General features: G+C 37.8%; 1 long non-coding RNA gene across 2 annotated transcripts in view; it reads right to left on the reverse strand.

Moving 5' to 3' along the window:
• LOC135579543 (uncharacterized) overlaps window positions 1-19483 on the reverse strand; it is a 67269-nt gene that overhangs the window by 15833 nt on the left and 31953 nt on the right. For both annotated transcript variants that reach the window (XR_010472784.1, XR_010472783.1), the window contains one exon: window positions 1-19483. This exon is cut by the window's right edge. This is a non-coding gene — a long non-coding RNA (uncharacterized LOC135579543).

Below are 19483 nucleotides of genomic sequence, written 5' to 3' on the forward strand. Positions count from 1 at the left end.
CTTTCTGGAAATCCCAGCTTCCATGGGCAGCAGTGTACTGACAGAGCGCACCCAACCAGGAGAAGCGAGGGCTTTTGGCTTCTGAGTTTGAGGCCTGACGATCAGCTCTGGAGTCCATGTGTACTCCCTCCACTTTGCCCTTTATTCTGTAACTCTTTAGTCCTGTAAATAACAAAGCTCAGGTTGCTTTTTTACCTAAATCTGCTTTGTGTCTTTTTTAGGATTACATTTTTAAAAAGGCTCTCCACCCCCATCTCTTGTAATCAATAGAACAGAATCAATATTTAAGGGTCAAGACCTTTTCTTTTTCCTGTGGCTAAGCTTTTTCTAGCCCTGCATTTTAAATAAAACCTGTACTCCCAGACATTTGCAAAAAGGATAGGAGGAAAAAAGCCAGCTGATTAGTGTCTCTCTTTTAGGTCTTAGGGTAATGGCTGCTTTTACCTTTCTAGTTTAATTCAGCACATTTACAAAGCATTAAATCTGTCAGTATGGCATTAACTTCTATAATGTGCATATTAATAGGAATAATATTCAAAACATCAAGTGAGTTGGGTGTTAAAACTGGTAATATTTTCTTTAAGTGCTAGTACACATTTGGCTTGGAAGGTGCTCAATATTGCAAAGGATTTTTAAACTAAGATTTATCTCTTATCTATATAGAAGTGTTTTGTGGGAAACCTGTTCATTTGTACCTCAAAGGGCATGACTTTGCCATCATGCTGATGTTTTCATGGAACACATTTGTAAAACACAATTTGTAACTTTTGTTAGCTCCATTAAAAAGAATGTTGATTAAGTGGAATCAGCATGTAAGAAAATATTTAGCAGCTGTTCTCTTACTGCAAAGTCATAAATATATGGAAAAATAATCACACAGATATTTTATGCCAATTAGCAAATACTTCTTTTAATTAAAGCATGTTAAACACTACAGCATCATCTTAATGTTACTGAAATTCGAAAAAAATATGGGGATGGTGGAAATAGAGAGAAAACATCTTCATCAATATATTAGAAATATTTTGTTAACAAGCCAGCTGAATACGTTCAGAAGGGTTCCTGTTTTGTATGAATTTCAAAATTCTCTCTATATACATTTTATATCATTACAGTGTTCCCATTTAAAAAAAAAAAAAAAAAAAGAAATAATAATAATAATTAAAAAAAGATGTTTTCCCTTTAAAAAGCACAAAGGGTGAGAAAAACTACTGCATTACTACAAATTATTTGCAGCTTTGGTGTTGCCAACATATAATAGTTGTAAATCAAGGATATATTTTGAAATATCCTAAATCAGGTTTTACAAATCAGCAATCTGAGTAACAGCTTTCAAAGAATAAAAGAATACAGCCATGGGAATTCATATTTATGGCGGAGGGTAAGTGTGAATTAAACGTATCTCTTTCACTTATGTTGCAAAGTACTACTATTCAATGGTCCAAAATATTATCAATTTATCTGTATTCACTTTTTATTAAGAAAGAGGTGCACAACCATGCCAGTTTCAATGATGTAGATAATAATAATCAGGAAAATAAATACTCCCTGGTGAGGATGAAAGGACTGCATGCTACCTTCTCAGAGGCTCAGTACTGTATGCTTAGGAAAAGCAGTATACATGGAAGAACACTGTCCTGGAACACACTAAAGGAATTGACTGGCTTTGTCAATTGCAAAGTAAAAGCCTTTGCTGTACCCTCTGCTCATATCTAATAATTTTTGCCTTGCACACACACCACCTACACACCTAACACTTCATTGACAATGCTTTGCCTTTCCTCACTACCCCTCAAACACAATGGAAAGCTAATTGAATGTTTTATGCTTTAGCAATATCAAAGAAATGAAAAGAACGTAGGTTTCAACTGTATTTCAATAATAAGTGCATTAATTTTTACCTTTTAACTGACACTTGTACTAATTTCCTTAAATGCTCTTTTTTACTCTTTTTTGATCTGTCTGGCTTTGTCGGGTCTGATGATGAGGGCTTACTTCAAATGCAGAAAGATTAGCTCTCTTTCCTTTAATAGCACAATTATAGCTTGTGTGATGTCTAAATCATGAAACATATCAGGGACAGACTTCTAAAGTTGCATCAGTTTATTACAAAAGTGGTAGTAATCATTTCAATATCAAAATTACTCTAATTTTCTTTTGGCATTTAGGAACTGTTGGGCATGCATGCACACACACACAAAGATGAGTAGCCTTTTACTTCTAATTTGACTTAGATAATTGTTAGAAATAACACAACTAAATTAAAAATCTCTATGTTCCATTTTCACCTCTACCCGAGATGTTGTTCAGGCACTAAAAGAATATTGCCACATCAAAGCAAGAACGAAGAGATCCAGTTTGACATTTTTAGATGCGCCAGAATCTACATCTCATTTTTGGATTTAGTTCAACATGGGACTTAGCACTAAACACTAAAGAATAAATGTGCCTTCCTTAAAGATATGTAACATGTTTAATCCCATCAGTTCTTAGTCTACTTTTTAAATCCTGGATTTAATGTGCTTTACCACGAGAGGGCAAGATTAAGATACCCTTTCTGATAGTGGATCACACCCACCCTCTCAAGTCTTACTGTTAGTTATATTACAACAGCAAGAAGAGGCCCTATTCCAGATGAGGGGCTGAAAATGATGAAGTGGAACACAAATGTAAAGGGAGAAGGAAGATTTAGCTTGCACTCCAAACTGACTTGGATTCATGCACATCCATGAGGTAGGTGGTCATTGCTGGCCAAGATAAAGAGGGATATCAGATCTTGGACAAGGTAGCAGGTATCTTCTTCAACAATTTTCTCTAAAAAGATTACAAGTCCTCATTAGAGATAAAGACTTGTAAACAATGATTATTCCCCAAAATATCTACATAAGATGTTGTGTGTGGCAGGTGAAAGTGGAAGTCTGTTGCAGTGATCTATTTCAAATATTTTAGGCTGTTGTGGCTGCTAAATAGTAGTTTCTAAGGAGAATTTGATAGTTAAATCCAGGAGTGAAAATACAAATTGCTCTGGGAAGAGCGAGTACTATCTTTGATAAATTTTAAGTTCATAACAGATAAAGTGAAACAGTTTGACCCATTGTCCGTCTATTTTAAGACAAACATTTGTTAAATTCTACTGAAAAAATGTAGCACTTAAACTTTGGCAGAAGGACAATTAGTTTTGTTTTGTTTTTTTTTTCCTGAATTTAATACAATCATGTGGCATGGATTTTTACTTTAACTACAAGCAATAAATATGAGCTGCAACAGACTCTAACAGCTATTGGCCATATCTACATGGATATGTCATACAAGCAAAGTTCACTTCAATTTTAAGCACACAAAATTTATGTCTATACCATATAGCTAATCATGCATTAAGCCTGCTCACACAAGAGCCGATTTTCTGGTGTTAAGAACAACTCGCACCTTTTTGACGTGCGGGGCTATAATCAGCCCAGCCAATCAATGCTGTCTGTACCAAGAAGCAAGAAAAAGACTGAGCACCTATTATACACCATCAACTAACTCCTAAACACCTTAGGCAATTCAGCCTGAGAACTTTTAACTCAATTTACATTAAAACACATCCTTCCTGCCTGTTGTGTATGCATGCATAGAATTATTTGTTTGTTTTGCATTTTCAAAGATTGCTAGGCACTAGGCACGGTGATTGGGGAAACACACTGTGCCTCCAGCAGGCACTTGAGAAAGTTTATAGTGCAACCAAGCTCCCTGTTTCCCCAGTCACAGTCAGTAGATTTACATGTTACTGTAATGAGAACGAACAATAAGCTGTCATTCATCAGCACATGCTATATGGGTCTGTCCATGGAGAGAAGATTTTGGAAGTGGATAATCTTTGCATTCTTCAGCTCTGCTTTGAATGTGTCGACTTAGAGAAAAATAACAGACAAAGACAGGCAGACCAAAAAGAAACAGCAGAGGTCTGGAAAACCTCTGGAAGCAAAGCTGATAGTTAGTGTCATTTATAAGATTGAGCAAAGTAAGCGAGGAGGGGGTTGTCTGCACAAGTTTCACTTCTGTGACTGGCTTTTGCACAAACCCAAGATAATTAGAGAATGCACCAGCTCAGGACTCCTAGCACTGACACAGCACAATGTGGAATGCATAATGTGAATTCTTGCCTTGAATGCTGGCCCGCTATCTTATAAACACAAGGCATAGCTCTCAGATTCAGGTTTTAAGCTAGCTGGACACAGAAAACAGAATATGGAACTTTACCAGGCTTGAAAGGGGGCAAACTGTCCAGGTGGAGCTAGCTGGAGTGTTGCTGGCCAAAAATGCATTTTTCCTCCCCAGCAAGGTTCTCAAAATCGTGCAGTGATAATCATCATGTATGTTCCCATTCCAGCACAACAGGGTTAAAAGTAGGCAAGGGCTGGTTAGAAGGATATTAGTAGAAATTATCTCTTTTAAATAACTGATAACTGTATGTTTCAGAATAATGAGATGAATGTTTTATGCTGTTATTTGAACTTCATTTTATCTTCTGAATACATTAAATTCCATATTACTTACTACTTAAAATGATGAATGAGGGGAAAAGTTTTGCCTTTACAGGCTTAGCAAAAATAATAAAAAATTTAAAAATATTTTCCTTTCATTTTAAAATTCATTACTATAAATGGAAAATAAAATTTTGTTTTATCCAGCAATAAGATCAAACTTTTAAATTGTCTTAATTAACAAACTTAATAGAAAAAGAATATAAATTTTGTTACAGAATTTTCAGAAGAGAAATTTTAAGGGAGAGACCAGAGTATAAATGAGTCCCAAGATGAGAACTTTTGACAGGAGCATAATCAGCTCTTACAAGAATCACTTGCACTGATTTATGATAATTATGATTAAGTATACGGCCAGAAGTCTCTTTTACCTTTGGTATGTGCATGCTTCATCCTATGTAATTCTGCCATTAGGATCCAGCCAGCTTTTCCCTCTCTTGCCAAGCTTATCGAATTTCTATCTGTCTACATCATCTACAATTTCCTGCTGAATTAATTTCTTGTAGCCTACTTCTTGAACCTATTCAATCAGTTTTTTAGTCTGTACTCCACTGAAACCTCTCTTAAAAGTGTTCTATTCTTCTCCTAGTCAAATTTCGGGGTCTGAATCTTCTGACATTTCCCTAGGACATCTCAACAGCTTTTCACATTACTGGCCATTCTGTCTTTGTGAAATCTTGTCCTCATCAGTTTTTGTTTCTCCAAATTCTCCTTATCTCTCTAAACAATGCCTTCAATGTCTCACTCAGTGCACGCTCCTCAACTCCACCACAGTCTATGGTGACGTCCCACCCCTGTGTAGTACAGAAGGTAACATATAGCTTTTCATAACTAACATTTTTTCCACAACATGATATATATGAATAAATAAGTATTTACAGTGTAGTAGCTATTAAGATAGGAAGAAATCAAAGCTATGGTAGGTAATGATGTTATAGTTGCTTAAAAAGAAAAAAAAATGTGTTAACTATTTAGCTGTTTGAATAATCAAGTGAAAAAATGTGTGCATAAGGCTAATTTATCCCCTTTCTAAGCTTCATAAATTCACATATGTGTGCTCCAGGGATGGGAGATAATACAACCCGAATTGTGTCTTGTTGAACTTGGCCATTTAGATGGCTAAACCTTCTCTAACACTCTTTTTATACATTAATAACTGTTCCAAATGATTTCTTTTTCTATTAGAGTGACATTCTGTCAGCAGTTTGGGCCTGATGGGAAAAAAAGCAAAAAAAAAAAAAAAAGGCAGCAAAGCAAAGCTGTCTTGCCAAAATGGAGAACATGATATTTAGCAAGATCCATAGTTAATGTCTTATAAACATCTTCAAAGAGCGTTTTTAATTTCTTTTCACATCAAATGTCAAAATTCAAATTTATTTTCAAGTAAACTTTTTCTTTCAGGCCCTATTTGGTAAAGGGCCAGAAGAGTCATCTACTGTAAAATGACATTGCTTTTCCAAAAAGAGATGTCAGAATGTTTGTTCAGTATGACCTGGCTTTCCAGACATTCCTGGTAGCTTTTAAAAAGGATTTATCTTCTTTTGGATGGCTTGCATTCTCGTTCTGTTGGAGTTCTCTAAAAAGTTTGTCGTGCATGAAGGGTCAGGTTTTTTTTTAACTATGATGGGCAGTGTGAAAAAATTTGAATTCACACAATGGGCTGAATCCCGGTTTCATCACATATATATATACACACACATACAGATACATATATATGCATATATATATGGCTTACCTTTTTTTCAGGTTTCTACGGTGGTTTTGTCAATTTCAGATCCAAACAGCTCTTACAGCAGAATAAAAATAGATGAGACCCAATCACACAGCAATGACACTGACTTTAGTCAGATTAAATGCAAAGAGGAGGTCAATTTTTTTTAATTGCATGTGGCTAATTCACTGATTACTAAAGACTATTCATGAATAATTTATATCTCAAATATTAAACTATATATGGGATGAGTTACTGAGGAGAGTAAGGAACCACAAACCTGCAAACTTTCCTCTCTATAAAGTTTGGGCTAAGTTTTGGCCCATGTAGCATCTACTTCTCAGTTGTTTTAATGATTGATCTTAAAGCCTGTAAATAGCAGAGTGACTTATAAAATGTTATTAGAGAAAAGGTTTTATCAATTTTAAGAAGAAATCATGATGTACACAACTAAATACAAAGAAAATTAAAATCTGATGCGTCAAAATTGAAGCATGCCATTTTTTGTTGCCTCACTTACAGATTTTCATGATTTTGCCTCTCCATTCTGGCCTATTTGCAGATTTTTATTTTTTAGTGACCATAATATGGTATCTATAAACACACACGTACTATATGTATATATACACATACAAAAACATATGTACATACGTACGTACACATGTATGTCCATATGCCTGCGGCTTCAGGGAGCATTCAGCCCGTTTTGAAACAAGCCACGACAACAGAAAAAGACAGGGGACCGAAAGGTCAAGGACAAAAACTTCATAAAGAGATTCTTCATCATAACAATTAATGTAAACACAGTGATCAATTCCTTCTATTTTTTTCTTTTTTTTTTCCCCAGCACATCACAAACATTTTCATGCCTCACCACATGCCTGGAAGCCACAATGTGTAAGTCTTAGTGGTTCCATTTTATAGCCAAGAAATTAAGGCACAGTGAAGTGAAGATTAGCACGCTATAAACACAGGCACCCAATTTGAGACATTTGAAGTCTGGCTGATGAAGATCTGAGAACTACAAAACTACTCTAAATAGAACTGCAGATCATCAGCTCTGAAGGCCTAGCGAACAAGCCCTCCTCAAATTTACTCATCAAAAGCAGTAAGCTTTTTTGAAAGTGTCAGCCTAAAAAACATGCCGGACATCAGAGTTGTGTCTTACTGAACTCTAAGCTTCATTTCCATTCTCTCTGTAGGTCTTTGGGAAGAACTAGGTCCTGAAGACAAATGTTGCCCAGATGTAAGAGATGGTCCACACCATATGCCCTCCTTCTGTTCCCTGCATGCGGCAGATATGGAAGATGCCGCTATGGCAGACAAGACAAGGATGCTCCCCAAACCACACAGACTGCATCCAGCGGAGGAGGTACTCTAACCTGGGTATTGGCAAACACTGGTCCCTGGCAGGCAGCAGTGCAAGTGACGGTTCAGTCCTCTAGATTCAGGTGGAACGACTACTTCATGTACCATGTGACATCTGGGACACCGGCTGGGACCGATCTAAAGGGAAGAGTGCCACCTGCTGAACCACCAACAAGAGCTCTCAGTTCCTGCAGCTCAGGACAATGCTGGACGCAGTCTGAAGCAAATTGTTTGCCACAGATTTGAGCTAGAACATAAACATACACAACAACATTGGAAATAAGTTAAAAGATCACAGAGCAGATGTGGCTAAGTGTTACTATGCGGTGGCCGGTACATGCCTGTGACTGTCATGCGCATATCGGTGCACAAGAAAATAATGTGTCTATTAAAGATACTGAATTATGATATTCACTCAGCTACAGAAAGACTAGACTGAGCTTTTCTCTCAATCATTAACCAACAGGGTTCCTGAAGCCCACCAGAGAAGAGGACATGGTGCAGAATCATATGAAAGAAAAGTGCAGAGCTTAAGCAATTCCTGTTCAAAAATACTTTTCAGTACCTTTATGGAGGTTTTTGTTTTAATCTTGGAAGCCATCAGTCTGTCTACACAATTTCAAAACTATTATGCAGTTGCTTAGCTTGCATTGCTGAAATACTTCCACAGTTCACTCAGGATGCCCTGTTTTATTCACAACTACCACCAAAATCACAAGAAAATGACGTTTTTCATGGAGAATCCATTATGTGGCAGAGTGCCATATTGACATCAACATCTAAAAATATTTACAAGACCTAGTTGGAAAACCCAGCTACCTTATTTTTCAGTCCTGCTCAACTTCTGAAGTAATATGGAATTTAGATCTTTAGCAATATTTCACCCTCAAACGTTTTCAAAAGGCATTGTAGAAAAAGGAGAAACACAAAACAAAAACAAAACACACAGAAGTGAAATGGTTAAACACTTTCTTATTCACATTGTATTCATAGTAAATTGTGTAATAGTTTTCATGTCTTAATTACTTAAATTTTATATTGAGCTATAAGTGATATTATCTCTCTTTTTGTCTCCACACAATTGTATTTTATAATAGCTTTTATTAGGGCCTACATGAATGGAATTTAAAATGAACACATCATTTCTGTTACTTCTGCAGTTGAGAAAAAAGAGTGCTTTTCTGATATTTGGTGTGAAAAGTGCTTTCCTTTGTGTTTTATGACATATTGCAAATTGTATTAGTTAGGGACATATTTTGAGCAGGAAGATAACTAAGAGGAGTGCAGAGCAGTTCTGTCACTTTTAGTAACTCCACCTCAGTCTGAAAGCAGGTGCGATGCCCAGCATGTAATAGGGGAATATTCCCCCTAGAAAAACTTCACTTTGTCCTCATGGAAGTAAAAGGCAAAAACTTCACTTTGTCCTCATGGAAGTAAAAGGCAAAAACTTCACTGGCTTCCACGAGAGAAATATCAGAGCAGCAGATGCACAAGCTAATGGCGTGTTTATACAATCTGCATGTTTATTTTATCTACCTACCTATCTTTGAAAATGAGTTCAGCTCCCCTACCTCACAAACTCCACCCGCTCTGTCAGCAGTGCCTACCTTGATACCATCACAAATGCCTTCACAGTCTCATATTGCTCCCTGCATTTGGGGTGACTCCTTGAAACCTGGCTGCTAAGCCATTTCCTTCACCTTTACGCAATCCCTCCTAAAGTCTCCCTTCTGCCAGCATACCTACACTCAATCTGTGTGTAGGATGTGTAAATAAATTTAAATAAACATTTATTTTCAGTTGTTAACAGAACTAGCAAGGCATGCACATCCCAGGGTTCAGACATACCAAGATACCACAAGGTAACAAATTTCTGTTGAGCTGCAAGAACTGTCTGGATGCACACAATTCCCCTGCAGCAAGCACAGGATGGGTCAAGTTGGCCTCACACACCTGCACGGTGGGCCAAGCCCACTCCAATTGCCATGCACTTGTTGGAGGCCAAGGGGACATACATGGGCAGCTAGCATACATCAGCTGGTACTTGGTAACCCTTTGTGTGAAACTGCTTCATTTAAGCTTATTATTGCTTATTATTTCTCACAGGTAGTTTGGAAATGGTAATATAATAATATTAAATGTGTGGATAAACACGTATTATGAAATCAAGGAAGTGGGAAGGGTGAGGGAGAATAACTTGGATCTATTATTTATATTTAAAAAAAATCTGTAGACTGACTTGTGCTTGTTTTTTCATTATAATTCAATAAATGATATTTTAAAACCTGTTAAGAAAGATTTTAGTGACACCTGAACATAATGACAAGCATTGCTTACAGTTCTTAGGCCAATAGGAAATGTCAGCAAGAAAGAAGAGCAGGCAAAGAGGATCTTTCCAAAGCACTGATGGAAAATGAAACAAAATCTGAATTTTACTCTGTTCTGTGCAAATGTCTGCTTGTGAGCTTCAATCTCCCTATTCAAATGGTGGGCAGGATTCTCATTTCAGTTATCATGTCAGTAACTGAAGGAAGAATTTGGCTTTTAATTTATTTTTCACCAATGCCAAAAGTTGTGAAATGTCACCTTATTACACACCATAGCTCTTTGTACGTACAAACTGCCATAATTTGCCTACTAGTTTTTCTCAGTCTTTCTCTTGCTAAACAAAGTGCCTTTGATGCTAATCTCCAAGAACAGTTGCTCATTCTGAGCATTTTTTTACTCTGAAGATTGGTTTATTTTCTTTTTTTTTTTTTTTTATTAATATGTCTGCATTGCTACTAAACATAAAGAGTTTCTTGAGGAACCAATTTTACCGCATTTGTTTAGGTGTTATATGGATCTCCAGAATAGAAATCAAGAGTACAAAAATAGATTTTCTTGATTTATGAGACATTCCTGTTTTCAATTCACCATCAGTATGTGCAGACACGATGCAGTCAAGAAATGAAGCATCTGGTTCTCCCACGTTTCATTTATGAACTTTAGCACCAGATGTAAATCATTCATAAAATCCCAAAGTGTTGGAAGGGTCTCTTCCTTCATTTTAACAAACATATTCTCCAAGTACTGTACCTAACACTTCACATCATTTTTTACAAATGATGGGCTGTGAATTTTAATGACTTCCAGAAATAAATTTCAAGAAAGAAGAAAAGAGAAAGAAGAAAAACAGGTGAGCGTGGTATTCCTTGTTGCTGACCGTCAATTCTCTTTGAGACCAAAACATGTTACTTTTAGTTATCATAAACAAAGTCTACATGCTATTACCTGAGCACAGAATGTTTTGAAGAGAACAAGTCTATTAGCTGATAACTATTCTTCTTCCAAATCCTTTCCGTTAGTGTCACGTTCATGTCAGCAAATGCTGATTCAGCTTCAAATCTGAATTGCTTTCCTATTCTCATTCACCAGTCATCCTTCCTTTCCTCCTTCAATCCCTCTTTCAGTCCTGTTTGTTCAGAGAGCCCCTCTTGCCTTTCTCTCAACATTTGTAATCCCTCCCACCTCCCTTCCCACTCCTTTGTTTCAGTATGTGCATTGAATTTCATAGGATAAATCACACTTTGGGAATTAAGCACCTGCCAAAATAACTACAAGATCGAGGCCTATTCTTGATGTCAAGGAAACCTGTCTTCTTTTCTGTGTACAAGAATCCTTTCAATTATATGCTTTAGACAACACTTTCAACAACAAATCATTCTTTTCTGGCCCTTTTTTAATACTACATTTCTTAAATATTGATTTAACTGCAGAATTATCAGGTGTGTGTTTCATGCACTGAGGTTGCCTTGCAACACAGAGAGCTGAGAAAGTGCAAAGAAAATGCACCAGCAGATGTAGCAAGAAGGATTCTCTATGAAGGATCCCTGACTGGAGAAACCTCTGCATGAGGGAACAGGTTAAGAGGATTCACAAAATCACAAATCCTTGTCAGCTCTGTGATCCTCCCTACACCCTCTCCACCCATCTGCTTGCTCTGTAGGCTGCCATTCAGGGCAGGTCTCTGCTGACTTTTCTCCATTGTGCAGTAATTAGCCACAGTGTAGATATACCAGCAGTAGAAATCTTATGGTAATATTCATATAGTTCATATAGTTCTAGTAGTAATAAATTTCTGTATAAATTTTCTGCTACATAAGAAGTTTTCCTTGTACTTCAACAGTACCGGGCATTTACTTATCTCTTTATTAATAGCTAGAGCACTAATCACTACAGTAACCAAGCACCTGGAGTCCTATGTAACACAATTTTTCCCTCCAAGAATGGACCTGAGACAAGGAAGAGCCTTTCCAGCTGTGGTCAGGCTTTGAGCAGTCTACATGAATTGACAAGGCTATGGAGCAGCCTCCAGATAGCCCCCCAGCCTGATGTGCAACATTTTCTGCTGGGACATGCTGGGAACATAGCAAGTTGCTTTAAGCAGGTTGGGAACACAGCAGGGGCAGATCCATGGGCTGTAAATCTCACGCAGAGATCACAGCTGCATCTATGGCCCACAGTTTATAGTACAAGCTGTAGATCAGTTGTTGGGGTACCTTAGGCCTTTGGGCAGAGAAGGATTCTTTACAGTATTTTGCAGCTTTTTTCTCCAGCACAAATACCTATTGTTCAGCCCCTCTCCAGGGAGAGCTGGAGGCCCAATTGAGTTAGTTCCCCCTAAAACTTAAAACAAATGAAAATAATCTCTTCTCAGGCAAAACTCAGCAACTTTTGAAGCAGAGCAGATGTTCAGTAGTGCAGGCAGCAACTTTGCACTGTACAGTTTAAGGCACCAAATGAACGATACTGTATCGAATCAAAACTTCAGGGGAGATTTGGGTAAACACAATGTGAATGCTGAAGCTGAAATCTAGCCTGAACATGGGGACTTAACACCTCTGTTCCTGAGAAACGTGATACAGGAACTTTAGTGATGGCATGTGCTCAGCATCTCAGCCTCCTACGTCATAGCGAAGATCCCATTGCCAGGAACAGAACTGACACCCCACTGGGACATTGGTTATGGGAGGCAGAGTGTCCACAAACCACCAGCATCACCCCTGTGCAGTCACAGGGTCCCATCTGGTGTTAAAGGTGAGCTGCCCCAGGGCTTCACATTACAACTCTTGTCCCAATCTCTAACGCAAATCAGCAGCTGAGCAAGTGCAGCGGGGATCTGCATCTGGCTGATCAAGCAAGGAATAAAATCATTCCATGGGTGGAAAACACAGTGTTTTTTTTTCAAATATACATTTTTGTGGGAAGCATTTTAAAATCATTTTAGAGCAATGTAAGATTGTCTACTATAACAGAAAGCAAGTTTTGGTAAATAAAAACCTCCAACATTATTTCAACTTAATTTTTTCAAAAAATGTATAGAGTCTTAAAATATAACAGAAAAAAAAATATTTTTATTAAAAAAAAATGACAACAACAACAACAAAAAACACACACACAAAAACAAACAAACAAACAATAAAAACTAACAAACCCTCACCCCCCTATTTTTCTATTGAGGCATCTTTCTTATTTTGCCTTTTAACTCCTACTAGATTTCCTTACAGCCTAGAATTCATCTAATTCATTACTACATATAAACCAACAAGGCTTCAGTCACTATTACCATGTATAAACATAAAAAAATGATCAGCTGCACTCTTAAGAGCTTTTCTTGTGAAAGATTATAATCCCAAAACTTTGATCTTCTGCCTTGCAACAATTCTAAAGTTGTAACAATATATATATTTATAAGGATACTGTCTCTGTCAGGCTTCTTTTAACTCAGTATTGTTTGGTAGCACTTGTCTACTTTCTGCAAGCCTTATTAATGTGGAATGGGTGCCTCTTTCTATAAGCAGTTGCCACTGTCTTCAACAGACCAAGATTCAAGATTTCTCAGTATCAATGAAAGCTTCAGACTTTGGCTGCTATATACTGAAATTCATTAAGGATGAACAGTGAAAAATCTACATACTATATATTTTTATTTTTTCAGTTTCACCTAAACATCAATATATTTCCAAAATAGATGTAACTGTTACACCTTTGCCATTTTTCTTCTTTTTTCATTTGTCTATGCTGGCAACACAGTCAAAAGCAAAAAGAATATTAGCAACAAAGGCACCTCACATAAATGACTGGTCATGCTTGCTGTTTGAGAAATATCACCAATTTTATCCTACTCATCACCTTCCCACCATGTCAAAGGCTGCAGCCTCAGCCTTTCAGAACTCTACAGGCACAATGTAGTATCATCTTAGTCCCACAGAGCTTGGGTGGTCTCTCTCAAACTAACCAGGGCAGGAATACCATCTCCTTGATCCATAATGTGCTCATCCATTTCACTTGTCTGCTCAGACACCCTAGGCCAATGATTTATTCAGAGAAGTGAAGCTAGGAAAACATCCCCCCTTCTGAACACATGTACACATATTTTTATAAAGTGACTGAAATATTCGGTAACTTCCCAGAGGGGAATGGGTTTTCCCCCTCTCCATCCTATATGTTTTATATGGTTTCCATTATTATTTGATAAATGTGTTATGACACACTATTTACCTTGGTCAGCAGCTCTGGGCAGCTTCATGTGGCTTTGCTCCCCACCTCTGCCACCCACTAGCTATTTCACAAATAAATCACATTCCCAGATTAAGACAATACAATTTCGTACTGAAAAAGGAAAAGAGAGTGAGGACAAGATAAGCTGGAGGAGGCTTTGGTTTAATTTCTCTCTTTCACTTCTGAGCCATGTAGAGCTGATTCTCAGCCCGTAACAGTGGCTTCGACTCAATCAACTCCTTTTTTTTTTTTTTTTTTCAGGTGTAGGAAGGCATTCTCTGTTCAGTGTGCTAACTCTGCATTTGAGGTTCCCAGAGAAATATTCAGAGCTCGGTCTCTGGTAATGGCAGGAACAAGGCTAAGAAGGTCTGCCTCACTGCACAGACTTCCGTTTATCAAAGTAATCTTTTCCAGCCATGGGCAGGAAGTATGCCAGGATGTACTGTGTGAAAGTGCTGCAGACATGTACTGTTGAAAATAAAATAAATACATTTAAGGTGGATGTTCTCAAATAGTTTTGTGTGGACCATCTCAACAGTATATTACAGCCAGAAATTTGTGGCAAGAAAGAGTTACCCTCCCAAGCAGTTACTGAATGACCATTGTAGCAACTGCAAGAGTTGTCAGAGAAACACTTGGTGTCATTGTAGCTTCTTTTTATAAGAATGTGATACCAAAATACAGAGGGGACACCATGAGCAGGATCTAAAGACACAATGAGTGGCTTGGGAAGCATTTTGAAAATAACTGTGCAGATATGTGTGCACATATGTGTGTGTCTCAGAACAGGGCAATATCAAAACTGATTAAGCCTGCTCTCTTGAAAATTACTGAAAAGTGGATCCTTCCTAGAGTCACAAGCTGACTTTCCAAAAACAAACATGCTCAAACAAAATTAGGTCCATGAGTGAAAGCAGCCAGCTGTACCAACTGAAAGTGTTTCAGACAACACTGCTGTTCCAAACACTGCCTTGCTAATCCCACCAACAAAACCAATACATAGCAGTATTCATAGGAAAGGCAAGAATAGAACCCCATCACAGTATCATTGACTCTAAACATTCAAAAAGTATGAGTTAACGGTCTCTTATTCTTTGCTGTAAAGAAAACAAAACAATACAAAAACAACAAAAAAACCCCCACAAGACTGGCTAAGAGTCACAGGAGTTTTGTATTTTTTGTTCTGTGTATTTTAAAGTTGCTATATTTTTTTTAAGTAAGTGAATTATTATAGAAGCAGACTAGTATAAGATAAAGTATGTTAGTGTTTTCTATCCCATGACTTCAGGGTGCCTGACAGCCCCCAGTTCGATAAGTGCAAAAACACCTCTGAACTCTGCTCAGAGTGAAGCACGTCATGGTGGTGTCTTCTCACCACCTTCACACTCATCAGAGTCCTTGCAATCCTTCTTTGAGCTTACTAACAAAAGCAGTGAAATGATTCCCCTAATATTCCTATATTAAGGAAACAATTTGGCAAATCTTTGTCACAGATTTAGAAATAGGAGCTGTGTAATGAATGGGATACTATATTATGATAGATCATAATAATAGATGACACTGTGAAAAAAAAACACAATATGCCAATGTAAGGTGACATGGCGCACTCTACAGATGATAATTCCAGTCGGCCCCAGCAACAGTATCAAAAGCAAATCAGAGCATAGAAAAGTCCCTACCAAATAAATCGGAGATAAGAACTGTCGGGGATTGGCTCAAGGAGCACAGACATGAGTCCACCAAGCAACTGTACGAGCAGAGCCCATTTTAGTTGACATAAGTAGGCCTTAGTTAGCTTGTCTATTAGGCCGTGGGAAAGGGGGGAACGGAAAAGTACTGACTAAAGCAGGGTCAGGATATTTTTGAAGAGATAAGAGTCAGAAGAATGTGGGATGCGCATAGCTAGCTAAACCCAAGTAGGTGGAGTAAGTAAATGTGCTTAGCCTATTAGATAGAGACAAGTATGCATAATTATGGTATTTGGTATAAATGCACGCCATCTCGGGCAATAAAGTTGAAGTATGCTTTATCACTCATATTGAGTCGGCTGCATTTCTTCCTCCGTCCGCTCGGGTCTGGAACTCTGGTGGGACTTTTCTCTGCAAAGAACTAGTTATTGGGTAAAAAAATGAGGAATATCAGTTTGATTTGGTAACTGACTCATATGTCAACAGTGGTTCTTTGGCATAACAACTCATATTTCTGTATTTTTTGAGTCCAGATTGTTATAGTGTTAATTTGCCCCGATGCCTTTGTTTCTCCTCAGCCCTGTTGAAGAGATGTGTAAGTTTACAGTAATTAGAAGAAAATCGAATCCACCTCAACATGCTAAAATAACGACATTGAAGTATATTTGTTGCTTTCCTAATAAGAAAGGAGGTAATATTCTGTGAAAATCACAAGCCTAAAAAATAATCCAGAGATTATCGACAGTTAAAAAATGTTATAAATTGAATCAATGCGGGGGGGAGAAAAAGGAAATAATTGTGTGTTGTGTTAATTTTTGTTGTCATTGTTCCCCTTTACAAATTTTGAAGTGTTCATGTATCGTAAAAGTTTTGACAAGACAGTCAAGTTATTTCATCAGAAGTAAGACAAACAAAACTCCAATATTTTACAAATATTTATCGCATATGCTTCATTTCCCCTGTCAGAATAACCCCAGTTTATCTGTCAGATCTCTTCTCTCCCTTTCCTGTGTAACCCCAAAGCAAGCACAAGATAATTCTTGCTATAGTTAGTCTGCAATCACAAGCAGGCTGTTTGGATAGCCAGTACACGTTTACTAATTGGTTTGCTGAGGGATAATTAGCATAAACTATTTTTTCTTGCCACTTACTCATTTTCATTAAACTTACAGCAATTCAAATAGGAAGTTCCACTCCTCAACCAAGTTTGTCAAATTTGGGCCTTGTTCTCAATTGACTTAGTGCACAGCAGACAGACAGTACAGTCGCATCAACCTTCATTCCTACGGGAGCTCAAACAGAATGTGTCTCTGACAAGGAGTATAGCCTGAGCACTCAGAATTATGTTATAAACTAAACTATAGCAATTTGTTGAACCTAGACAGAACTGAAATATTTTCACTTGGAAAAAGCTCTCAAAAATACCCAGCACAGAGAGGTTTTTAATAAAGTTACTCCATGAAATGAATCCCGGTTTGCAGTGGCTTTATACTGCCATTCTCTGCTTCCACACCTATTTCTGTCGTTCTGTGTCACCACCAAGTCTTGTGTCATGCCATATAAAGTCACTTATTCTTCCAATTCTTCTCCCAAAACCATAAGGATAACCCAGCTATATCATGCCCCCAGATCCTTCTGTGACTGCAGAGCAAGGAGCGGGGTGTATTGTACTGGGCTGAGAGCCACACAAGCACTGCCAGGGTGGTCAGTGCAGCTGTGATGTTGGCCAGCTAAGCAGGGCACATGGAGCTGGTGGTGGCTGAGCCAGCCTTGCAGCCCTTCTCTCGGGTGGGTGCAAAAGACACGTCCCTGCTTGATAAAAGCAACAACTTCTAGGAAATGCATTAAGAACTTCTGTATTTCTCTACCACTTCAACAAATTTGACTGAAAGTGGCCAGTGGCTTATAAACTTACTGGTGGACAGAAGCTGACAGACAGGTAAACATCGTGATAGCACGTCTCACTTCTTTAAAAAAGCAGACTAAAAAGATGAGGAGGCTCACATTCACCCAATTGTAAATGATTTCCTGTCATTGGGCTGTTTTTCTGTGACCCCAGCCATTTAACATGCTTACTGTTCCCTATGTTGTCTGATAGTGGCTTGGCACCCACTCTCCCTATGATGATGACTCAGTGTGCTGCTTTTACTGTCTTATTCTGTGAAACACATCTTTTGATGTGACTAACACAGCTCATTTTTGATGAGTCACAGAGCCAGGAAATGTAAAGATGTGCTTTTCTAAAGAGTGCAGTTCGAGAAAACGTTACAAAAAGAAAGTTTAAAAAAAAAAAATTAATCCTAAAATTTTGCATATGGTATGGCTCATGTCTACCTACTTACGTGGTACAAAGTCATTTTTCTGTTACTTGAAATCTTCAGTGTTAACCTTCTTGGTAGCATATCTGATCAATCTGGGAGATAGGTGGCAAGAACAGAACTGCAGAGTCATAGAATGGTTTGGGTTGGAGAATCATAGAATGGTTTGTGGCAGAATCACCTCTCTTGACCTGCTGACCATACTTCTGTTGATGCAGCCCAGGATACGGTTGGTTTTCTGGGCTGCAAGAGCACACTGTTGGGTCATGTTGAGCTTCTCATCAACCAACACCATGGAAGGACATTCTCTCTGACTATGTTACAAATTTGACATCCATTTTCTGTCATTCTTAAGTAATCCTCAAAAAACTGAGCCTCACTTTCTAATTTGTAATGCACAGTCTGTAACATCTGCCTTTATTTCAGTGCATGATTTCAGAAATTTGTATTCTAATTTGATAGACCCATTTAATTTTTTTTCCTGCTTACAATTAAAAATAAAATAAAAAAAAAATAAAATAAATTAAATTAAATTAAATTAAAAAAAAAAAAAATCCACTTCTTCCTTTTTCCAGCCTGGAGCTATAACCACAAACCTATTCTTCCCTAACATGTGGTTATAGATGTTTTTCCTATCTAGATAAAAATGGAAACCTATATGGATTTTCACATTTCTTCTGCAAGGATTCTTTACAATTAGGAAAGAAAAAGGCCGTGAAAAAGGAGTTGCCAAAACTTTCCTTCTCTCTCTGACCTCAAGCAACTGGAAACCTGTCCAACAAAAGGAGGGTGGGGAGTGGAGGAGAACCAGGACAATTATGCTTCTCATCTACACAGCTTTTTAGAATTGTTTTACTGGAAAAACCCTTCTGCTACTGCCACTGCTTCATTGCATTGCATTGCCACACACAGCAGGAGGTATCTAGCAGCACTTCCTCTTCCACTTTACAGGCAAAATAAAGTTTCTCAGGCAACATCTCAAAAATCACCACTCAGTGCAGAAAGGGAATAGGAGTTCTGACTAACCAAGCAGAGACCATTTGAACTGGATATTAGCAAGAGCCAAACTGACCTGGCTGACAATTATTGGCAAAATAGAAGACAGTACAGCTGCAAGCAGCCAGATGACAGTCAAGCAATGAAGGAATGTAAAGCACAGTCCCTGTAGCCCTTTTCTTTCTAAAGACAGAGACATAGTTGAACCAAGCAGCCATCACCTCCTCCCAAATTATGGCCAAGTGCATGCATTATAGAATATTTTTCTGAATAAAAATAATGTACTTATTTGAAAATAAAGCATGAGTTTTTTAAGGAAATGGCAGAGAACAA

This window comes from Columba livia, chromosome 5, assembly GCF_036013475.1.
Source record: "Columba livia isolate bColLiv1 breed racing homer chromosome 5, bColLiv1.pat.W.v2, whole genome shotgun sequence".
Classification (NCBI taxonomy): domain Eukaryota; kingdom Metazoa; phylum Chordata; class Aves; order Columbiformes; family Columbidae; genus Columba; species Columba livia.